The sequence below is a fragment of the Hermetia illucens genome, chromosome 4 (genome assembly GCF_905115235.1).
Source record: "Hermetia illucens chromosome 4, iHerIll2.2.curated.20191125, whole genome shotgun sequence".
In the NCBI taxonomy this organism is placed as follows: domain Eukaryota; kingdom Metazoa; phylum Arthropoda; class Insecta; order Diptera; family Stratiomyidae; genus Hermetia; species Hermetia illucens.
This window is the reverse complement of record NC_051852.1, coordinates 171,923,300-171,946,870: the sequence shown is the minus strand read 5'-3', so window position 1 is coordinate 171,946,870 and position 23,571 is coordinate 171,923,300.

Below are 23,571 nucleotides of genomic sequence, written 5' to 3'. Positions count from 1 at the left end.
GAAGCAGTGAAGACGTCTCGGGAATTCCTGAGGAAGCTAGAGCGCATTTCAGTCCTGGTTGAAGTGGTATATCTCACCAAGCAGTAAATGGAAACCATATTTAATTGGGTAAATTATGTTAACGTTGTTTTCTTTAATAGTCAACCCGAGCGGCCAATCTCCCTTCTTGACTCTTTCGCTGACCAGGATCATAACAATGATCTTCGTTATGCTTTCATTATTAACAACATGGGAATATTCCTCTGCACGTAGAAATCAAACGGAATCTACCTTATTTAAAGTAGATCATGGCGGCCATTTTGTTGATAGAATCTTCACATTTCCGTTAAACAATTGTGCACCAATAATATCAACCTGCATTCTCATCATTTTTGGCCTTTGTGGTAACTGATATATATCTTTTTTTTGGCGAACATTGTTAAACCAATTCTAGCTTACTCGTTTGGCTATGCTGCGTAGTACGAACAAAATCCACGATTCCGTAAGAAGGTTATGTAAGATAAGACATATGTCAATTTTCCCAATATTAGTAGAAAGGGCTCAGGCTGTCTGTTTTCGGAAACTGTTACCTGCAGCAGTGGCGCTCATTTATGTCTTAGCTTCGATGACTCTTTTTCTACTTCAAAACGGGGTGTTGTCATAATTGACACCCAAGGAGGAGGCGCTTTGTTATTGAGACATCTCGATGATTCAGTATACCTTAACCATTGCAACTGCCAGTAGGTTCTCAACTCTTCAAGGCTTATCGAGACTCTGATACTAATTGGCGGAGAAATTTCGCTTTTAATTTAGGTACGCTTTTGTGCTTCATCATTTTTCACGAAGCTTTGCCTACTTTTGGTGACATTTCGGCGTTCTTTTGTTAGAAGCCCTTTTCAGTTTCTCTTACTAGTTTTTCTTAATCTGTGTAGTATCCTATTGGTTCAACTGCATATGACGTTCTTTCGGGGATTTATTTTCAAATTAACTTTCTCTTATTTGGAACCTGAATTGCAAAGTGACTTTCGTTGTCCCATGGAGTTTTTACTTCTATTCATACCCACTACCAGGTAGCGTGTCCAGCACAGAGCGTGTCAGACACAAAAGTATTCTTTAATATATTCACTATACGAGTATTCATACTTACCTATAGCAATCCTTATGTATTCAATACGGAGCCCTGAAAAGAGTTGAGCAACGAAAAGCAAGTGGCATAAAAGCAGGATCATAGGTAACCCTGTGCCGGTGGGAAATTATGAGAAACAAGTCGGGAAACCGGAAGCTGGACGCTTCAGGTACGAAAAGTTTTGTGTAATTCTTAGTATGTAGCACGTAATATATCCATATATTATGTGAGAGTATCCACTTTCGGGTGATATTGACATTCATAGTCTTCAATTTTCAAAGAAGCAACAAATTTGAGGTATTATAACTTTGTTAGTAATAGTGCGATTTCCACCAAACTTGGTAAGATCATGCTCCATATTATAGCCTATATCATTGCAAAATTTAATGGTACTAGGATGAAATTAAGGGGGGTTTCTAATCAATTACAAAAAATTGTAGTAATATACTATTATTAACTTTATTTAAACAGATATCGGCATGGAAGGTATTTCGGAGCCCAGGCACCATATAGTGCCAGCTTCCTGATTTTTTTCAGATTTTTCGGTTATGTAGTTTCTGAGAATGCCTCCCATAAAGAAGTGATCAATTTCAACCCCCCGCGCTCCGCACCCTTCCAACGAATGTCAAAACTAAGATCGGCTTTGAAAAGTACTAATCGAGACCTTTAATTTGATACCCCACATGACTCTATTTGATGAAAAAAAAATTTACACCCCCCTTTTGCATGTACGGGGACCCCCCCATAAATTCGACGTAAAAGGATGTAATTCACTGTATGCATGAGCGTTCACAGATTCCCACCTTTCTACCAAATTTGGTGTCAATCGCTATAACCGTCTCCGAGAAAAATGCGTGTGACGGACAGACAGACAGACAGACAAATCCGATCCTGAGCTGATGGACCTTGGAGAAAACATCAGCCGAATCAGACGCTCCCAGAAAGGAGACTTGATGCTGGAGCTGAAGAAGTCTCCGGGCAAAACGGTGGAAAATTTCCTCGGCAAGGTGGAGAAGTCCTTAGGAGAAGAAGCTCAAGTACGGGCCAGAAAGCAGGAGCTTGTCATAGAATGTAAGGACATTGACGAAATCACGACCAAGGAGGATATCCGTGGCGCCTTAGAAAAGCAGTTCGGACCACTTGGCTTGCAAGATTCCGGAATCAGGGGACTGAGGAAGGCATACGGAGGCACGCAAACAGCAACCATAAGCTTACCAACTGAAGCTGCGTTTAAACTGCTGGCGGCTGGGAAAGTAAAAATAGGTTGGGTCGTTTGCCGACTCAGGGAGCAGGTATCCCTTAAGCGTTGCTTTAGATGCCTGGAATTCGGCCACATAGCGGCGAAATTCACCGGTGACTGTGACAGGTCAAAATGTTGCAGAAAATGTGGGGGAGAAGGCCATATGTTCAGGGAGTGCAAGGCTGAGCCTGAATGCATGCTCTGCAAGGGAAAAAAGGGCGTCGACTGTCGGCACGTTGCAGGCAGCAGCAGATGCCCAGTTTTTAGGCGAGCCTTGAATGCAGTAAAAAAATGAGGTTGATACAAATCAACCTCAACCACTGCGAGGCAGCGCAAGACCTTCTCTCGCAGACCATCTATGAGAAGGGAATCGAAGCTGCCATAATCAGCGAGCCTTATCGCAACAATAAGAGCGGTGCCTGGACTGCAGATGAAACTGGCAAGGCGGCAATATGGGCGTGTGGAAATCAGGCCATTCAAGAAGTGATGGAGTTTCCAGAAGTTGGATTCGTCAGGGCAAAAATAGCTGGTATCTATATATATAGTTGCTATGCTCCACCAAGCGCGACGATAGCAGAATTCGAAGATATGCTAGGGATGCTAGTCTCGGATGCAAGAAGTCGAAACCCCAAGATCATAGCTGGTGATTTCAACGCGTGGGCCGTGGATTGGGACAGTCGCACTACGAACAACAGGGGCCGTATTCTGCTCGAGGCTTTCGCGGAGCTAGATTTGGTGCTTGCCAACACGGGAAACGTTTCCACTTTTCGTGGGACAGGGTCGCGCTCAATAGTCGATCTGACATATGTGAGTACCACATTGGCGAGGAGAATGACATGGTTTGTCAGTGAGCATTATACTCACAGCGACCACCAGGCGATTTTCCTCCAGATCGAATATGGGCCATGCGTCGATACGTGTTCCCGTGAGGCTGGAAACCGAGGCTGGTCCGTAAAAGGGCTTGAGGACGATGCATTCATAGAGATGCTATTGGGAGGCCAAAGTCCCGGTGGTGCGGCTACGGAAAAGGTAGAGCAAATGATGGGACGCATAACAAGAGCATGCGACGCTGCTATGCCGAGGCGACGAGTTCTCGCAAAAAGGCGCTCAAACTATTGGTGGAATGAAGAGATCGCGGTGTTACGGGATGCATGTTTTCGTGCTAGAAGGATCTGCCAACGATCTAGAGCAAGACCAGACTTCGACGAGAAAAGGCTAGCATATGTGAACCTTCAAGGTAGGCTTAAGCAGGCTATATGGACCAGCAAGCGAGAATGCTTCAAGGAGCTTTGCACAGAGGCAAACCAAGGCCCCTGGGGAACAGCGTACAGGATAGTTATGAAGAAGATGAGAGGGCGAACACCACAATTGACCTGCCCGCATCTTCTGCTCGATATCGTGACGGCGCTCTTCCCCCCGGATAAAGGGGAGCGCAAGCAACACAAGCGAGCACTGGACGTCTACACCAATTTGCCGGAGAATTGGTGATAACAAAGCACCCGGTCTGGATGCTGTTCCCAATAGAGCCCTTAAACTCGCCGTTAAGACCAGACCCGACTGGTTTATCAGCGTGTTTGAAACATGTATGATAGAAGGAGTTTTCCCCGACCGGTGGAAGAGGCAAAAACTAGTTTTGCTCCCGAAGCCGAATAAACACCCAGGACACCCATCATCATACCGACCGATTTGCCTTATCGACACGGCAGGAAAGATGCTCGAAAGGGTCATCTACAACAGACTGCTCCCTATCATCGAATATAAGGATGGACTATCGGAGCGACAATTTGGATTTCGTCAAGCCCACTCAACGATCGACGCCGTAGACGTTGTTTTGAAGCTGGCTCGAGACGCGATGTCGTCTAAAAAATGCTGTGCCGTAGTGACATTGGGCATCGAAAATGCGTTCAATTCCGCAAGCTGGGAGTGGATAAAAAGTTCACTGGCTAACATGGGTGTCCCTAGTTACTTGACTAAGCTCCTCAACAGTTACCTTTCGGAGAGGACACTGTGCTACGACACGGATGAGGGATCCAAGCAGTACACCGTCACCGCACCGATCTGGCTGTGGTTGTCGTCGCGAAAGAACCTAAAGACGTTGAAATGTACGCTAACGAAACCATTAGCGCCATAAAAGCGTGGCTGGAGATGGTTCAGCTTGACCTTGCGGAACAAAAGACGGAGGCGGTCTTGATTACCAATCGTAGAAAGAGGAATACGATTAATATTCGCGTTGGTGGTCACGTTATCACTTCGAAGCCGGTTATCAAATACCTAGGGGTGATGATTGACGCTAAAATCAATTTCAAAGGACATGTGGACTATGCCTGTGAGAAAGCGGCAAATACCAGCGTATCATTAGCGCGGATGATGCCTAACATTGGAGGTCCAAGGTACAGTCGCAGATTACTTGTGACCGGAGTGGTTCGCTCCACACTATTATACGCGGCACCAGTCTGGGAGGAAGCATTAGCGTGTGAGAGTAATCGTAGGAGAGTGAATATGACTTACCGCTTAGTGGCGCTAAGGGTGTGCAGCGCCTTCAGAACAATATCGGGCGACGCAGCGTGTGTTATTCCGGGAATGATCCCGATAGACATTCTGGCAAGTGAGACGCTGCCTGTACGAGACAAGGAAAATGAATCTTCTTGAAAAGGATGCAGAATCCCGAAAGGCGACAAGGCGAGAGTCGCTGCAGAAGTGGCAGAAACGGTGGGATGACTCGCAGAGGGGTCGCTGGACCCACACTTTGATTCCCCGTATTGAAGAGTGGATCCAGCGACGACACGGTGAGATTAACTACCATCTGACGCAATTCCTGTCAGGACATGGCTTTTACAGGAAGTACCTGCACCAATTCAGGCTGGATGATTCTCCCTTGTGTCCTGAATGTGGTTGCACACCTGAGGACCCGGAGCATGTTATGTTCCACTGTTCACGATTTCTCTCAGAAAGGAGGAGTCTGGAAGTCTCCCTGGAAACTACTCTAAGCCCGCAGAACATCGTCGGGGAAATGTTGAAATCGGAGGGAAACTGGTGTGCGGTGAACACCGCCATCAAACGAATACAAGAGGAACTGGGAATAGCGGAGCGCGCAAGGAGGACGCGAAGAACGGAAGGCGTGGTCGCGCAAAGCGCAGTCCACCCCGCGAAGTAATGCTTTGCGGCGGTCCCGCGGGGAAGGAAAAAGGAGAAAGTGGGGGTGGTTTTAGTGGGTGAGAATCCCATACGCTGCTGCAACCTGGCGCGGCAGTGTCTTTCTAAGATTTCCACCTCCATCCATAAAAAAAAAAAAAAAAAAAAAGACAGACAGACAGTAAACCGTTTTTAATAAGGGGTTTTGTGTTTACACAAGGGGGTCAGGAGTGAAAATTATATGGGTTTGAGGTGAAAATTGTTCAGGCCCCCTATTATCCCCTTTTTTATTGAAATTTCAATTCTAGGTGCCGAGGAAGCACTGAGCTCGGGAAAATTTATGTTTCCACCCCCTCTCGTTAGGCCTGCGTAAAAGGACCCCAATGGCCAACCTCCTGTGAGGGTAGATTCTTGAGAACATTATTCGGTTTCTGTATTGCAATACGCACTGATACGCCGTTCACGTTCGTTTACTACACGACGGTTATACTAGATAGTTATCTAGGGATACCGCTGAAAGATAGGCCCGCTCGATTTGGAAGTGGACAAGGATCGTTACTGGCCGTTGCTGATTTAAAAACTGTCAGGAACTTGTGACACTTAACCCGTTCAGACTTTCTTCTGATTAGCGATATACTTTTTGCTGGTTTGTCTACTGCATTGGCTAAAGGATCATGACATTCCTCCCGAAACAGCTCCACTACACTGATCTGATTATGCTATCATCGAATCATGGATTTTGAAACTGGAAAATGGGACAAAGACAGTCAGACTGAAGGCTAGCACCGTCAAATCTCTAACATGTTGTGATACTGCTTCTGATATTGACTGAAGACATTCCTCAACTCGTGTTGTTGGATCCATTGTTTGTACTTCCTCTGAAATCAATGACGTAGCCAAGCCAAATAAGCAGAAACTAAATACTAAAAGCATAAGATGGTGTGCATAACTGGCTATCGATAGATGTAGATGAAGTTCCAGTCCATGACCACCTGCGGAGGAAGTAATTGCCACAACTGAACTCATAAAATCCATCTACATCTAAAATTTGTCGCACATTTCACGTTACTTCACTTAGGAAAATTCAATGTATACATATAACTTTAATAGTGAATGAATTTTCCCTCAATGACTTCCGGGAAATTCATGCAGACTTTCAATTTAACATTCATTATCCTGAAAATTACACGATTAAAACTTTCAAACTTGTCTTGAATACTTAACAAGGTATACGGAGAATGTATTGGGAAAGTACAAGTTCCTCCGAGGGTAGATAGTATGGAAAGTGGCATGCAGTTAAGGGTGAGTAGATGTGTGTCTATACAAAACATTCGATGCAGTTGCTTTCCAAAGATCCTAAAACGGGTGACGGGGGAAACTCTATGATAACTCCAATAATGGCTAGGATCATCCACTTGTTACGGAAGGAATCAAGAGTTTGAGACAAAAGAGAGAGGAGCGATCAGATCTGTATAGCATGTGGGATACGTGATTCGTAGCGCTGCAAACCATGACGAGATGTAAACAATATGCAAATAACAGAAAGTACGTTTACTTTCCAAAACTTTTCTTTCAAATTACGTCGAGATTGTTTGGCATTCCTCCGTTCCGCCTGTTCTGTTGCCAGTGGAATATGAAATCGAATTAAAATTGTCCTTGGCTTCAGAGAATAAGGACACAGAAACTTTGTATCTAATTGGGTTCTAACTTGCTAAGTACGAAAGATATACACAAAAGCAACACGAAGCTCCTTTGACTTTTCTTGTTTTCCATTTCCCTCTCTTATAGCTGTTGTCATTCCACGGAAGAACAGGTTTATGCGACTATGAAATTAGTCTTGCAGCAATTTTGATGAAAATTTCAAAATAACGTTTACACATCTCTTAAATATCTTTTTGCAGCGTGTTGAAAATTTACCGAGTACGAGTACATATCTCGTTTTCTTGTTGTGTTGTGTTTTCCCTTGGATTCTTCAAGTTTTTGGGGAACATGCTTTAAATATGCATTACCCGTAAAGCACCCTCTAAGAAAAGTTGTCCAAGTTGCCGAGGAGCCAAAAGGAAGGTAGAAATACAAGGCACGAGGATTGCCAGTAGAGAAACAAATGCTGCATGTTTTACATCCTCCAGTTCATATATTATACAAAAGTTGATATTTGAATTAATTAATGAATCGTAAAGCAGAATCCACGAGATTTTGATGGTGAATTTAGGACCTATATATTTGGTTTTGTTTTTACTGACTTCCAGTTTCCCGAAAGGCAAAAGTTTATTCATGAGAGGTGACTGCGTTAGTTGTTAACTTATTAAATATAAAATGCAGTTGTGCCGTTCACTTCGGCCAGTAAGTTGCAAACAATTTTTGTACGTCTTCAACGGAAGCCATAGACAATGATGATAATTTCATAAAGTCTAGCATTGCGCGGGGAAAGTTTGTTCATTAAAAGTACAAATTCACTTTAAGTTCATCATTCGCTTAGTTTCTCGCTGTTTTATTCTATGCAAATCCACAACCAAAACTTTCCAATTTGTTGAATTTCTATGTTTTCAAAAATCATGTTGCCCAGCAAACCACAACGCATAAACTCAGCTAAATTGTGAAACTTTTAAAAATTCATGAAAGCCAAACCTTAATAAAATCAACCAATGTCTGTCTGTCACATATTGTCCTCCATTTACAAGAATTGTCATCCCCACAAATTAGGAATTTTGAAATTTCATGCAAGTAGCTATTAATATCAATGTCATATAGATTTAATGAAGGGTGGGAAGAATCTCATGCAAAATTTACGAAATGTATAGGGCCTACAAATAAGTTCTGTCGGTTTTCACAATAGATGGCGTAGCTTGTTTTTTATTCCATTGATCCACATTTCCAAACATTCATCGGAAAGCTACTGTCAATAGGCACAAACGTCAGTATAAATTATTTAATTGAAGTGTAAACAACAATACTTTTTTCATCAACGAAAATGGTCAATTTTGTACCAAATAATGTGTTTTTGCGGGGAGTTCTACTTCATGAAGAAAAAAGCAACCGAAAGTCATCGCATTTTGGTGGAAGTTTATGGTGACCATGCTCTATCTGAGCGAACGTGTCAGAGGTGGTTTGGACGGTTTAAAAGTGGCAATTTTGACTTGGAAGACGAAGAGCGCGCCGGACGGCCAACAATTTTTGAAGATGAAGAATTAGAGACATTGCTCGACCAAGATCCATCGCAAACGCAAGAAGAACTTGGAAAAACACTTGGAGTCACTCAGAAAGCCATTTCCCACCGTTTAAAAGCAACGGGAATGATCCGAAAGGTCGGAAATCGGGTTCCGTATGAACTGCAGCCAAGAGACGTCGAACGCTGTTTTTTCACGTGCGAACAACTGCTCCAACGACAAGAAAGGAAGGGTTTTCTGCATCGAATAGTTACTGGCGATGAAAAGTGGATCCATTACGATAATCCCAAGCGTCGGGTAACGTGGGGATACCCCGGCCATGCCTCATCATCGACGGCCAAAGCGAATATTCACGGTGAGAAGATCATGCTGTGTATATAGTGGGACCAGCTGGGTGTGGTATACTATGAGCTGCTAAAACCGAACGAAACGGTCACGGGCAAACTTTTCCGACGACAAATGATGCGTTTGAGCCGCGAACTCAAGGAAAAACAGCCGCAATACCAGCAAAGGCATGATAAAGTTATTTTGCAACATGACAATGCTCGTCCACATGTTGCACAGCCCGTTAAAACATATATAGAAACGTTGAAATGGGAAGTCCTACCCCACCCGCTGTACTCTCCAGACATTGCTCCTTCTGATTACCATTTGTTCCGGTCAATGCAACATGACTTGGCTGACCAGCACTTCTCTAATTACGACGAACTCAAAAAATGGCTCGATGAGTGGATAGCGGCCAAGCAGGCCAATTTTTGGCGCGATGGCATCTATGAATTGTCTGAAAGATGGAAGAAAGTTGTGGCTAACGATGGGCAATACTTTGAACTATGAATGTATAACCAATTTTTCACAATAAAGCTTCAAATTTAAAGAAAAAACCGACAGAACTTATTTGTAGGCCTTAAAGTTTTTTTCCCAATTGTGGTTGAAGATTAAAGTCTGGAACTTATCTCGGTTGGTTCAGGTAATGAGATCTCGATCCTTCTCTGCCTAACGGGGAAATCTGCCGAAAATCGCGGAAATGTTTTCATATCCCAAACTACACGAAATTCCACCGAAAAGTAGGAGAGACCAGCGCAATTCATGACAACGCAAAAAAATTTAAACAAGTCGGGAAACCGGAAGCTTGACGCTTCAGGTACAGGATGCGGCAACATAACTTCCTTTTTTCAAAACTCAATAAAGACTATTGTATGCATCGAAAAAAATATTTATTTATTTTTTATAATGTAGGTACATGTCTAAAGTTTTTATTTACATTGTTTTGAAGATCAAATCTGTTAGGTGACGTCCACCATTCTCCATACATTGCGTAAACCGATTTCTGGCGTTTGTCATGACTCTTGTTAGCATAGCAGGTGTTATGTTGGCAATTTCTTCTTGGATGTTGGTCTTCAAATCTTGTAGGGTTCTTGGACGGTTCACATAAACACGGGATTTCAAAAAACCCCATAGAAAAAAATCACAAGGGGACAGATCGGGAGAGCGTGCCGGCCATTCCAAATCGCCTCTAATTGGGATAAGGCGCTCTGGAAAGTGTTCCCTCAAAACAGCCATCGATGCTCTTGAAGTGTGTGCTGTTGCACGGTCCTGTTGGAACCTAGTGTCCCCCAAATCCAAATTTTCTAGCCGTGGGAAAAAAAATCCTGTAGCATGTTTACATACCGGTCCGAATTCACTGTCACTGTAACCTCATTTTCCTCAAAAAACCAGGGACCAATAATTCCAGCTGAGGAAATTGCACACCACACTGTGACTTTGGGTGAATGCAAAGGCTTTTGATGCAATTCTCGAGGGTTGGTGTCAGCCCAGTAGCGCATGTTTTGTTTGTTAACCGACCCACACAAATGAAAATGGGCTCCATCGCTAAAAAAAAATAGCACCCTCGGGAACGACATCAAGATTCTTCTCACACGCGTTCATCGGAGAATTGAAGTCACGTTCTGAAAGTTCCTGCACTATCGCCATCTTATAGGGATAAAAATGAAGATCATCACGAAGAATTCTTCTCACAGAACGATCGGATAGTCCAAGGGCAGATGCGTGTTTGCGCGCCGAACGCCGGGGCGATCGCAACATTGACGCTCTCACTGCTTCAATGTTCTCAGGTGATCTAACGGGCCGAGGGACTCTTCTTCTTCCTTTTGTCGCACTTGCAGTTTGTCTGAATGTAGTGACCCATGTAACAATTGATTTGCGGTCTGGGGCGGGAGCCAACGGGGCTAAATTAAAGCGATTCCGAAATGCACGCTGCGTTGCAATAACCGAACATCCGCTTGAAAAGTAAACCTCAACGACAAAGGCACGCTCCTCACTATTCCAACGCATGATGGCGACTGAACCGTGTCGGGACAAAACTTTACAGTATCTCCTCTTGAACGAGACCACTAGCGCTCCGCTATGACATCAACTAACTGAGTGGCGCGCATTTTAAAAAAGGAAGTTATGCTGCCGCACCCTGTATAAAAGGTTTTGTGTTGCCCTATGTGAGGAGCATAACTTTCTCCATTGGCTTATTGCATTGACCCGAGATATTGAAATCGCTCAGTTCTGGGCAGGTGACTGCCATTGCCAGAGCTGAGCGATTTAAATATCTCGAAGGGCAGGTTACTGCCATTGCCAGAACTCAGCGATTTAAATATCTCGAGTCAATGCTATCAGCCAATGGAGAACTGCGTAATGAAATTGTTTCGCGCATTAATGAAACCTGAATGAAGCGGCATTCCCCCACTGGTGTTCTTTGTGACCGACGTATCAGCGCACGCCCCAAATCTAACATTTACTGTCGTCTGTCTGCCGCTCTCTATAGTTCTGAGTGTTTGCCAACTATAAAGGACAATAAACGGCGTCTTGCGGTAATGGGGACGAAGATGTTGCATTGCACTGGTGGCGTGAGACGTTTTGATTACGTCAGAAATGAGAATATCCGCGATCGAGATGGGTTTGCATCGATCGTGGAAAAACTGCAAGGGAGGCGTTTTCGATGGTGTGGTCACGTAATTCACGCTAACGAGAATTCAACAACCAGTATTGGTCAGAACATCGAAAGCAATGGTAAGTAACCAAAAAGCCGGCCAAAACAATGGTGGCTTGATACGCTGGATGGGGATTTAAAGGTCTCGCGATTACATCCTGATCAGGCATTTGATAAAATACAATGACGAAGCCGATCACCACGAGCCGACCCCGCCTGTGAACTGAAGGCTGAAGAAAAAGAAAAGGATGTGAGGAGTGACGAGTGCACGACAGCTCCGTGTAATATAGCTAAAAATTCCATTGCCCTCTATCTTCTAGAAAGCGATTTAAATAAATCATTTGATGGAAAGCCCTGTGTTGATAATGGCCAACCTCATACGCTTCACACTCTGAGTTTAATATTATTAGAAAATGCCAACAATTTAACCAACATCAAACATAAAAAAGGGCTAGGGAGAATTAGATTCTTCTTGAATGGAATTTTAATATTTCACTCGAATTACAATTATTCTCGTTAATTATGACGTCAGCATCTTATTTGTATGGCTTAGGATGCTGTTAATTAGCACGAAAGTTTGAACTTCTATAACTTTCCCAGAACTAGTTGGATTTTCATGAAACTTGGCATGTGTATGCACGAGACTGTCGTCTATGTCGATGCAGAATTTAATACACCTAGGATGAACTTAAGGGGAGTTTTTTGGTCAATTTATAAAAGTTGCTAATATACTGTTAGTGTTATAAATTTTTTGAGCACATACCGGAATGGGACATCTCGAAGATTAGATTTCACATAAGTGTTTTACACAAAATCTTAAAAAGTCCTGCAGATAAATAGATTCTTCATAAATGCGACTTTAATATTTCACGCGAATGTCAATTATTCCGCGTAATTATGACGTCAGCATCTGATTTGCATGGCTTTGGAAGCAGTAAATTCGCGCGAAATTGCTAAGTTTGAACTGCTATAACTTTGGCGTTAATTGCCGGATTTCCACGAAATTTAGCAAACGCAATATTATCCTCTATGCTGGTACAAAATTTGGAAGTCCTAAAATGAATTTAAGGGCGGCTTTTCAGTAAATTTCTAAAAAGTAGTAATATACTATTAGTAAGTTTATTTGAGCAGATATCGGAATGGGACATATTTTGAGGCCTAGATTTCATCTAGGCGCACCACCCTGACTTTTTTCGGATTTTAAGGTTGGGTAATTTCCCAAAAAGGAGTCCTGTCTCACTTCAAGTGCGCACATTTTGACTCCTTACTCACGCACTTTGCAATTTATGCCAAAACTAATGTCCGTTTCGGAAAGTACAATTCGAGACCTTTCATTTGATACCACACACAACTATATCCGGTGAAAAAAATTTTTGAATCCCCCCTTTGCATGTATGGGGAGCCCCCCTTTAAACTCCACCTAAATTTATGCCACTCGCTATATGCGTAGGATTTCATAGTTCCCATCTGTCCACCAAATTTCGTTCGGATCGGTTTAGCTGTTTTGGAGAAAAGTGCGTGTGACAGACAGACAGACAGACAGACATTAAATCGATTTTAATAAGGTTTTGTTTTACACAAAACCTTAAAATGCGCCACAGGAACCCATGTGAAACTAAAAATCTGAAAAAAATCCTGTAGATGGCTCTAGTGGCCTCCTAGGTTGGAACGAAGTTTGGCGCGCGCATCTGCCATTGTATGTTGTTGGTGGCATAAGAAGTGTTTTCATATGTTAAAAGTAAAATTTTAAAATCTGATTGTAACTATTCTCTTAGTTGCAATTCTGGCAAAGTGCCAATTGCCCTAAACCCAAAGCGCTGCGGAAGACTCACCAACAGCGTTTCCCCACGAAGATATTAGTCTTTAGGACTTTGGTTTATAAAAGGACCTTTATTCATCACAGAAATGTCTTATTTACATAAAATTAGCTTACGTGTTAAAAAAATGTGTTTTTGGGTAAAAAATACAATTCTGCACATATTTCTATTTGATTTTCAGTTGCAAGAAAGTATCGCATGCCATTGTGAAAAAGCGTGGTTGTTATGAAATTTGAATACAAACGTGTGCATTGTCATTGTTCGAAATAACTGTGTTTACAATTTTTGCTTATGGCTATGAGTAAAAATTGATAAAACAAAAAATGAATAGTAACTTGAGAAGAGCGTACTTTAATGAATAATTGAACCTAAATTGATGAATTATTAACATTCTGCCCGCCTAGAACTACTGGTTTTTCTATTGCACCTTGAAAGTAGATGTTTAGGCCTCATACCATCGTATGGTTGCCGCTGGTGCTGGAGTGGTCGTGGTGTTGACAAGATGGGTTTGATTTCTCCAAACAAACCATACTACGAAAGCTAAAATGAGAAGAAATCCACATCCTACGCTAGAACACAAAATTATATTGCGTTCCTTAATTCGATGCTAAATAGGTGACATGAAGAATCTTTGTAGCTCGACTTCCTTGACCTGTGCTTCACGGCTAAACGAGTCGTCCTGCCTTAAAATTGGGTCTGTGTCAACATGGGAATACTGTGGTGTTTGGACTGATATGTTTTCAGGAAGGCTGATAACTTTCATGAACGTGGCTCGAATTTGCAAATTTTTATCGTGATGAATGCTGGCTCCTATTTTCGTAGTTTCGGTTTCGATATTGCAATTTGGAACAATTTCTAAAATTCCAATGTCCTGGATTCCAAGGTCATCTCGATAACCATTGGAAATGATTGATGATTGGTCTGATCGATTAGTACTTTGCGATGCCGATTTTAGTTTTGACATTTGTTGGAAAATGGGGGAGTGCGTGGGGTTAAAACTGATCATTTCTTTCACGGACCCATTTTCAGAAACTATTCAAACGAAAAATTTAAAAAAAATCAAAAGGGTGCCACTATATGGTCGCTAGGATCCGAAATACCCTTCATAGCGATATTTGTTCAAATAAAGTTAATAATCGTATGTTACTACAATTTTTAGTAACTGGCTGCAAACCCCCCTTAAGTTCATCCTAGGGACACCAAATTTTGCAGTAATGTACGCTATAAGATAGAACATAACTCCATCTAATACAATAGGTCAACAAAGTTGTCATTTCTGTGAAAATCTAAGACTTTAAACGTCAGTGCCTCGTGAAAGTGGGTATTCTCATATAATGTCCACTCAAATATTTTTATATAAGAAATACACAAAACCTTGAGCATTCAGCTTTCGGTTTGTTTCGGGTCAATCCTGAAGGATTCGCCTAGTTAGTGTTGTATTTTTATTAACATAGTTTGCAGTATGGTGGCTCAAGAGACTTCAACAATTTGTCCGAATTCAGTAAGCACCTTGGGCAAGGTTTCATATTTGCATTTGATTTGAGTTAGCACTTCCCAAGCTAGTTGATATGTAATGACGAATTGTATTGCGATATGGTTTTGATCAATTTTTCTATACTATTTGGACATCTCGTTCATTGTGTTGGTGGTGTGGTTCATTTACTGTATCAGTTGGTTTAATTTTGTTCTTGTAGTCCATCGAGATTCATTTAACATTTTTGTTGTGGTTAGAAATAGGTTGCCTTGTTGATGAGTGATCTTTATTGGTCGTTGTTGGTTTTCATTGAGTTTGAACAAATCTCAGTAGACCTCGTTCACTCCGAATATTCCCTGCAGTTTTTTTCACAAGATTCCTCGCTTCTTGCGGGTCACAATTCATGGTTGTATTAGACTCGCCGTGCTAGATGTATCATGTTGCAGTTGTTCAGTTAGCGCAGCACTTTGAAAATTGTAATGTAAACTTTGTCCTTCCGAACATATCTGTGAAATGTTTGTATACAGTTCTTGAATGTTTCTCAGGTCTCTAGATATTTTTTCGATGCATAGTTCGGTGTTGATCCGTAATTGCCCTCGTGAAAGCTGAACCTCTCCCAAATGTCCCACGTAGATTCCTCCGCTAAATTGGTTGACAGAGTATGTAGCTATTGTGACGCCAAGGTACAGAAAGAAGGTTAATAGAGTGGCTATGCCTTTTGAAAATGCCTTAACAGTACGCTTTTCTCCCAGATTGCAGCGATCGTTGTGCTTGGCGGTCCTTACCTTATGCTGCACCGAGACTTTGGGTTGATCATCTTTTGGGAGCGGACATATCTTTGCAAGTGGTCGATCAAGTGTTCCAGTAGCTGTCTCAATTGTAATCAGTCTGGCTAGGTTGTCTTTCCAAGATGGATTGTGGTTATCCTGCCCATTGGCCAGTAAAGTGACACCTGGTTCTCATGTTGCCCATTGGCCAGTAAAGTGATGCCTGGTTCTCATGTCTTATTAACACTAAATCTCCCACGTCTACTCGTCGACTTTCGCTGAACCATTTACTTTTCTGCTGCGGTTGTGTCAAATATTCAAAACTCCATCGTTGTCAGAATACTTGCTTCATGCTTTGAACCGTTCGCCACTTGTTTGACATCTTGTCTTCCGTATTACCATCCGGAAGTTCGAACAGATTTTGACTGGTAAGCAAATGTCCTTGGAGTTCATGCAATTTGTGCATGAGGCGCGTACATTTCTTCAAAGTTGAGTACGCTACGTCCTATATAACATAACCTACTGAGTTTGAATATTGACTTCTCATATTATACTCAACACACTTACTTATGCACTGTATTCGGGGTGCGACTAGTAATACCGCCAAAGCGAAAATTATCAAAAAATTCAAAATCCTTATTGCACCTTAAAATATATTTCCTGGATTGTCACACACATAACACCGATCGGCAGGTAAAAAGCTTCTGAAGGCTAATTTATGTCAGCCTTACGAGGAAGAATTCTGATTTGCATTTCATTCACGTTTACCCGTATTCCTAGGATGCAACTCGCTGTGCAAAAATATGGGAAAGCTTGAAATTTATCTTGGTACCGACGTATGTACATATTATATATACATTGAATACTACATTCGGTAGCTACTACAGTTTGTAGTACCTACCGGAGTGAATCTCATGTAGTGGAAAACGATAAAAGTGAGAAAAATGCAGGGAAATAGTTCGAACGAAATGGAATTGTTATGAGGCGGAAAGTGAAGACTGCAGTTGGCAATTTGTTTGACTAGTTATCTAAGTTATGTCGCGATTTGTGTTTTCTTTTCGCTACTTTTCTATAATAGATTGTTTATTTATTTGGTATCGAATGTATCGAAATGTTTTAGTATAAAATTGCGCGTTTGCATACACGTAGGTATCAGTCAATAATTAGGCAAGTTGAAAACCGGAATCTCGACGTTTCAGGTATGAAATGCTTTGTATATTTCTTGTGTATGTACATTTGTGAGCAGGACTGTTACCCTTTCCAGCAAATGTCAAAATGAAGACCGGCTTTGGAAAGTACTAACCGAGACCTTTCATTTGATATCCCACATGACTATCTTCTTTTTCTCTTCAGCCTTTGTCCCGTTCACAAGCGGGGTCGGCTTGTCGTGATCGGCTTCGCCATTTGGCTCTATCGAATGCCTGATCTGGGTGCAATCTCGAGGCTTTCAAATCCCCATCCAGCGTATCAAGCCACCGTTGTTTATGTCTGCCTTTTGGTCGTTTACCATCGACTTCGATGTTCCGACCAATCTTTGCAAGTGAATTCTCGTTTGCACGAATTGCGTGACCATACCATCGAAGACGCCTCTCTCGCAACTTTTCCACGATCGGTGCAACCCCATAACGATCGCGGATATACTCATTTCGGATGTGATCTAAACATGTGACGCCACTAGTCCAACGTAGCATCTTCGTCTCCATTACCGCGAGACGCCGTTCATTGTCTTTTATGGTCGGCCAACACTCAGAACCATAGAGAGCGACTGGACGGACGACATTGCTGTAAATTTTAGATTTGAGACGTTCGTTGATATGTCGATCACAAAGGACACCAGTTGTGGAACGCCACTTCATCCAGGTTGCGTTAATGCGTGAAGCAATTTCATAACGCAGCTCTCCATTGGCTGATAGCGTTGACCCGAGGTATTTAAATCGATCAGTTCTGGGCAGTGATTGTGCCTGTTTCATGGGGATCGGTCGTCAAAAATTCAGTTTTGTTTAAATTCAATCTGAGTCCGTGTTGCATGAGGCGATCATTCCATTTTTGAACAAGTCGCTCGAGATCATTTTTGCTATCAGATGCTAGGAAAACATCATCTGCATAAAGCAGTGTGTAGGGCGCTGGACGTTAGATATCCCGTGTGACGGTGTCCATAACAAGGACAAAGAGGAGAGATGAGAGGGCACTTCTTTGATGAACTCCAACAGAGACACGAAGCGGTTTTGATACACCCGCCCTACTTCAAACTTTACTTTTCGGATCGTGGTAGAGAAATTGAACCCAGCGCATGAGTTCTTCTGGCACGAAGTGTTGTCGTAAAGCATACCAGATGAGTTCGTGTGGTACACGGTCAAACGCTTTCTCTAGATCCAGAAAGACAATGTAAAGAGGGCGATGCTTCTCACGGTGTTTCTCCATGAGTAACCGCGCAGCGTGTATTGCGTCAGTAGTTCCGCAGTTCTTGACAAATCCGGCTTGATTCACGGTTATTTCAACGATTTCGCGAATACGGTTGTCAAGAATGCGTTCAAAAATCTTCATGGTATGGGAAAGTAACCGGATCGGACGGTAATTTGAACATTCTGCTGGGCTACCTTTCTTTTTCCATATTGGAACAGTGGTACTTTCTTGCCAGTCAGATGGTGTTCTTCCTTCCTGAATAACCCGATTAAAGAATTCACTGTGCCACAGTGTTGGGTCCCAGCTCTTCGCTTTCCAGAGCTCAGATGCGATGTCGTCAGGTCCTGTGGCTTTCCCCGATTTCATTTGTTTTATTGCCTCCTCGACTTCAGTTGCGCTGACTGGTGGAACTGCTCCAAATGTCGGCAATGATTGTGGAAGTGGAGGATGAGCAAATTCTTCAGTTGAAATCTGCTCGAAGTATTCTCGCCATCTATCCGTTGCGGTTCGACGGTGGGTAAGCAAAGCACCGTTCTTGTCATTAATACAACAGAAGTGTTCGATATCCTGTGTGCGTCCATCACGGCTTTTAGCAAGTCGATACAGATCTCTCTCGCCATCCCGAGTGTCCAGTTTATCGTAAAGATTTTTGAAATGGTTCGCTCGGATGACAGCGACCGCTTTCTTTGCTTCCCGGTTGGCATTCTTATAAATTTGCCAATTAGCAGGTGTTTTGTCGTCGAGAAATTTGTGGTAGAGGCGTTTCTTTTCATGGACCTTCATTTCAACATCATCATTCCAAAGCCAAGTATCTCGGTTGATGTACCGCTTACCCGGCTTGGTGACCCCGAGGTTTGCAGAGGCCGCTTTGTGGATCGTGTCTTTCGTTTGGTTCCATGATTCTTCCACATTCGTAATGGTTGGCAATCGTATGAGTGAGACCGTTTCTTCATTCTTCTCACCAAATCGCCACCATTTAATGCGCGGCGGGCCAGTGCGTTCCTCACGCCATTTTATCGGTGGCTTAATTCGCAGGACAGCAATCAACGGCCGATCCTGAGGTGCGATGGTCTCATAGGGAACGACTTTGCAATCAGTGACAGTGGTAAAATGTTGACGTCTTATGAGAATATAGTCGATTTGCGTTTTATTGTTCCCACTATAAAATGTGGGAAGATGAGACAATCGTTTGATGAACCATGTATTCATAAGTACAAGGTCATGGGTGCCCGCAAAATCGATTATACGGTCGCCACCTTCATTGCGCGCTCCGAACCCCTTTCCCCCATGGCACCTGTTACCGTCTGCCTTTTCACCCACATGACCAATGATTATGTAATCGTCAGCAGGCACGTGACAAGTCTTTTCATCGAGAAGTTGCCAGAAGGCATCTTTCTCGGCGTCTGGTCGGCCTGTCTGTGGTGCATACGCGGTGAAGAAGTGAATAGTGCGATCAGCTGATATAATGATGAGCTTCATCAGCCGATCATCAAATCGTTCGACTTCTTTAATGGCATCAAGGAAACCCTCTGAGATGGCAATGCCAACACCATATTGAGTGTGTGGGTTACCAAAGTAGAGAAGTTTGTAGCCATTTTTACCGCGTTCGCGTTCAATGTCGCAGCTTTTGGAACCAGACCATCGGGTTTCTTGCAGAGCGCAGATGTCAATGCATCTTTTCCGAAGGGCTCTTGCGAGTTCCTCGGTCTTTCCAGTTAGGGTACCAACATTTAGCGTGCAGACACGTATTTGTTTTGTTCGTTGTGTGCGGACTAACTTGCTTACGTCCTGACGCCGTCCATGCGTCAAGAACCCTTGCCCATTTTTCGACAGGACCGGGGCCCGTCCTGCCGCGTCGACTGAGGTGGACACCCTCGCATTTCTCCGAGGCCTGTGACTTAATCCGATCATCATGTTTGTAACGACATTCTATGCATTTTCTTGGTCGACCTGTCGCGGGGCCTGCCACCAAGAGAGATCAGGTAGGATTTAGCATAGTAGAATAACTCCAATTATACTCTATTTATCTCTTTCCCTGATCTCAGCATTTTATTTTTGTTTTACTGAGGATAGTACAGAGTACGTTGCCTCAAACCCTCCTCCTTTACCTGGGCTTGGGACCAGCATACTATGTTAATAGCATGGCGGAGTTTATCCCACATGACTATATTCGGTGGAAAAGTATTTAATCATTCCCAGCTACAGCTACTACATGACTCTGATCTCAAACACTTGGAGGGAAATGTCAACAGGATCCGGGGAACGAAAAGCAGGCTCTTACGCTGGAACCGAAAAGGTCCGAAGAGAGTAAAGCCAAAGGCTCCCATAGCAAAGTCAAAAATTTACTTGGGGAAAGTCCTGCGTGTGTTCTCAAAAGCAGGAATCAGCTAAATAATGCAAGGGCCTAGATGAGTTCACTTCTATGACAGAAATCTGCACTGCCTTAGCAGAGTAGTCCAAGCTGCACGACTTTCAGGAGGCATTCATTGTAACTATAAAAAAAAGTATGGAGGCACACAGAAAATGACCACCCGGCTACCAACGAACGCAGCGCGCAAGCTGCTAGATGTCGGGGAGGTCCGTATTAGGTTGATAGTCTGTCATCTTGGAGAGAAAATCTCTTTGAAAAGTTGCTTTAAGTGGCTCTTGTACGGACATCTGGTGAGGACATGTACTAGTGCGATTGATCCGTATGACCGATACAGACGGCCACATTGCCCGGAAGTGTCAGAAGGATTCCAAACGCATGATGAAAAGGAAGGTGTTTGAAATAAAAAAGCCTGTTCTTGCTTTTCTGTCAACTTTATTTATTGCATTTTGCAAAAACCGATATTTTGGGAACCACTTCTTCGCTTCCACAGTGCTACAAATCCTGGGTGTTTACCGAACTATCTGCATTTGCAAAGTATAATAAATAACACTAGCAGAACAGTCAGAAAGCAAAAACAGTCTTAATTACTTCAAATAATTTAATCGACAAAAATACCACAGAATTACAATTAGAAAAGGAGCACAGTTTTCGATTCGTACACAGCAAAAACTACAAAATATAAATGCAACAAAAAAATGGGATTAACCTCAATCACTGTAAGGTCGCTCGCGACTTGCTCTCGCAGACCACCCAGGAATCGGTTATTGGTTAAAAGTTGACATATAAGTCCACAGTTATTATTTTCCTCCAAGTGAGACATTGGATGTATTGGGGGATATGTTGGACTGGTTGGTCTTGGACGCAAAAGGACAGAGACTAAAAGCCATCGCCGATGATTACAGTGCATAGGCCAAACAATGGGGAAGTTCACTGACGAATGCAAGAGGGCTTTGAATGATGGTCAAACTTCTTTCGCCTGATAAATATGGCAAGCAATTTGAGGCCTGCTTATCCAAAAATTAGGAAAACGTCAGGTTGGTTTGCGCAAGCAAATGATGAGCAAATATGCATAGACGTGTGGTTGGACCAGGATATTGTACTATACCTGGCACACCTTCGGGGAGAGCCTTCCTAATCACGGTGGGCATCGCAACGACATGCGAATCATCGATGCCGAGACGTTTTACTTCGCTCATCAGAAGACCCAACTGCTGATGGAATAGTGAATCTTCAGTCAGGGTCAGACGAGTGTTCCAGAGAGCAGGATTGATCAGGAAGTGAAGCAGTATGTCTACAAGGAAGCTTGAGGAAACTTGACATTTGCTATACCGCGAGGCAGGGGCGACTACTTGAAACAACTATGCGCAGGGACGGATATAGACCTATATTGGTCAGGCAACTCCACAAATTATATGACTCACATTTTACTAAAAATTGTTTAGGGTTTGTTTCCTCAGGAGAGCACTAGCGGATACAGCCTTTTTTTTTTTTTGTTGAGGAGGTGGAAATCTGTAAAAAGACACTGGTCTGGACACACCAGCGTGTGGGATTCTTACCCACTAAAACCACCCCCGACTCCCTCCCTGCCCCGCGGAACTACCATAAGGTATTACATCACGGGGCGGAGTCAGCTCACTCTAGCTTTGTCACCTTTCTTCTATACGCGGCGCACGTGACCGCGCTTTTCTCCTTTCCTCTGCCTTTCGCAATTTATCTTGAATAGACGCGATCATGGAGTTGACCGCATCCCAATTCTCTTGATGTGCTAGCATTTTCGGTACCAGATTTCCTGGTACCAGCACCTCTCCTAGAGTCTCCTCTAGATTCCTCCTTTCTTCCACAAATCTCGGACAGTGGAAGAATACATGCTCTGGGTCCTCTGGGACTCCATTGCAATTTGGACAATCGGGTGAGGTCTCCAATTTAAACCTGTGAAGGTATTGGATATCCTCCGTGCCCCGTGAGAAACTGGGTGAGATTATAATTAATCTCACCGTGTCGTCTCTCCAACCACTCCTTGATGGCAGGAATGAGCCTGTGCGTCCACCGGCCCTTTCCCGAGCGTTCCCACCGCTCTTGCCATCTATTTATGGATCTCTCCCTCTCAGTGTTCCGGGTCTGCAATAAGGGAGAGGTTGGCTTCGAATGGTATATATTCGCCATCTCATCTGCCAAGATGTCAATCGGAATCATTCCAGAGATGACGAATGCTGCATCATCTGAGACAGTCCTGAAGGCAGAGCATACCCTCAGGGCTATCCTCCTGTAGACTGAACTCAGTTTGGTAGCATTCCCTGACATCCACAACGCCTCCCTCCAAAGTGGGGTCGCATAGAGCATGATTGAGGTCACCACCCTGGCTATAAGCAACCTAGAGGTATGCCGTGGCCCTCCCACGTTCGGCATCATCCTCGCCAGGGCCATACTAGCAGTGGATGATTTATCACAAACATACTGTAAGTGTTGCTTATAGCTGAGCTTCCTGTCTATCACCATCCCCAAGTATTTGATGGTCGGCTTGGAAGTGATGATATGATTCCCGATTCTAACACAAGCGTAATTTCTCTTCCGGCGCTTCGTGATGAGGACCGCTTCTGTTTCTTCCTCCGGAAGCGTCAAACCAGAGCTCTCCAACCAGCATTTGACAGCACTGATTGCCTCGCTTGAGTATAATTCAGCGTCTTCGAGATGCTTTGCGACAACAACCAGTGCTACGTCGTCAGCGTAACCCACCACTGTGGTTTCCTCCGGAAGGGGAAGATTAAGTACATCGTTGTACATGAGGTTCCACAGTAGTGGGCCCAATACGGAGCCCTGTGGGACACCGGCGGAAACAACATCCTCCTGCGGTCCGTCATCAGTGTCATACCATAGCCTCCTTTCAGTTAAGTAACTATCGACGATACCAGCGAGATAGGCGGGAATACCAATCTTCGCTAGGGATTTGCGTATTAGATTCCAATTAGCCGAATTGAAGGCATTTTTCACGTCCAGGGTTACTACCACGCAATATTTGCTGGTACTACCCTTTCCGTGAATTGCATCTTCGGCCAAGCCAGTAACCAATTTGATGGCATCAATGGTTGATCTGGCTTTTCGGAACCCATACTGCCGATCT